Below are 1,980 nucleotides of genomic sequence, written 5' to 3'. Positions count from 1 at the left end.
GACAAGTGATTTTCATGCCTTTAACTGAAGAAGTGAAAAGAAACGAAAATAGTAAATTATATGTTTATTGCAGAAAATGATAAGGTTTTTATAAGTATATCAGGGTTTTAGAGCACAGAATCGCCTCTGATACGAACGGCTCTACATGTGTCGAATTGCTGAAAGAAAATGAATGCTTATCAAAGTTATTGTTTACTCAATTCACATAAAATTAACGCACATAAGATAAACTATTTTTCGAATTTGACTTTGTAATATGTATGAAACTATTATATGCTCTATTTATTTTTTCATATAAGACGCGGAATTATGTTTTTGTCAGGACAGGTGAAAGCTTTCACACCAACTTAGAATGTTTAGATTGAACAAAGGGTAAATCAGTGAGTGGATTTTAATACATAGTTATAATTCTGAGCTTGAATTCATAGTGACGTGGAGTTAAGATTGAAATGACAAACGTAAGTTAACTACTTCTATGAATGAGAAGAAAGTTTATTGAAGAGTATATCGAGAACAACAAAACCTAAGCTCAGCCTGTGTTAACGGCATAAAACGATATTTACGAACCAGATTTTAAAAAATACCAAAATCACTTTGAGAATGAGAAAATTAACAATCTATAAAGAATTATTTAAAACGGGCCAAACAGGGTTTGTCAAAAGTTGTACAGTTGTAAATACCATATAGTTCCACAACTTGGACTGGGATTTAGAGTCAAGTGGAGAAGTGATAATTATGCTACCTTTGTAAAACATTTATTTAATCTCTCGACCCATATCAGGGAATCCAAGACAGTCCTGGATTCTGGATTCCACGCCGTGGATTCTAGTCAAGGTTTTGGATTCTGGATGTTTTGTCAGTGGAACTGGGAATCCGGATTCCAATCGTTAGTGGGATTCCTGGATTCCTTTAGCCGTATTCCAAATCCCAAAGCCAAGGATTCCAAATTTCAAAGCAAAAATTTGCTAAATTCTGGATTCCACAAGGAAAATTTTCTCGAATTCCGGAATCCGCATTCCCTTACATGTGGCGAATTCAGAATTCTGAAGTATCGTTATTTGATGATGTCGACTTACAAATGAATGGTACACAAGTTAAGCGTGTGCAATCATTTAAATATCTTGGAGTAACAATGAATGGAGTTGGACGCCACATATTAGTTATCTGTTCAAGAAGCTATAGGTCATCGCCTGTCTGTGTTTAACAGAATCTTTTGTATGCTTGATAATGACACTCGCATTGCGTATTTTAACGGCTTAGTTTTACCCCATTTAGACTATGGTGACATTGTATGGCGAGATCAGCCTGGTTTGAAATCTGAAATGGATCGTTTACAAGAGTTTAAATAAGATAAGAAAAGATAAAAAATAAGATCTCATCATCCGAAGCACTCAATTCCCTACAATGGATCCCTCTGGCTGGACGACGTTTTGCTCACCGATGCTCAGCGGTTCACAATGCTATTAAATTGAAACACCAGAGCACCTAGAGACTTTTAAAATAACCTTAAGAGACTTGCATGGACATAACGCAAGAAACAGTTACTTACCTAGAATTCCAAACCCGAAAACGGAATGGGGAAAAAGAACAACTTACTATAGGTACATTAGTGACTGGTCAACTCTTTCGAATTTTTTAAGGAAACCTATTACTTGCAAAATTTTATAACGGGACCCCCAAAAAAAGTTTTTAAGGGCCAAATATTGTAGTTTGTAAATTTTCATTTTATCCTTTTAGTCGTCAGCCCTTGTTTTTTCTTTTAGTCTGATTGTATTTTTTATTACTTTTTTTGCCTTTTTTAGTCGACTAGCCTTTTCAGCCTTTTAACTTTATAACCACCGGCAGAGGACCTTCCTGAAAACCACTTTATGTGATGGGAGTTTCCTCTTAACTGTATATTTTTGTTTGTTTTTCTTACATATATAGAAGATTTTATCCCGTATTTACCATTGCTAAGTTTTAGCCAGAATTTACTTTCGT

The sequence above is a fragment of the Porites lutea genome, chromosome 3 (assembly GCF_958299795.1).
Source record: "Porites lutea chromosome 3, jaPorLute2.1, whole genome shotgun sequence".
NCBI classification, from domain to species: domain Eukaryota; kingdom Metazoa; phylum Cnidaria; class Anthozoa; order Scleractinia; family Poritidae; genus Porites; species Porites lutea.
This window is presented reverse-complemented; position numbering follows the sequence as displayed.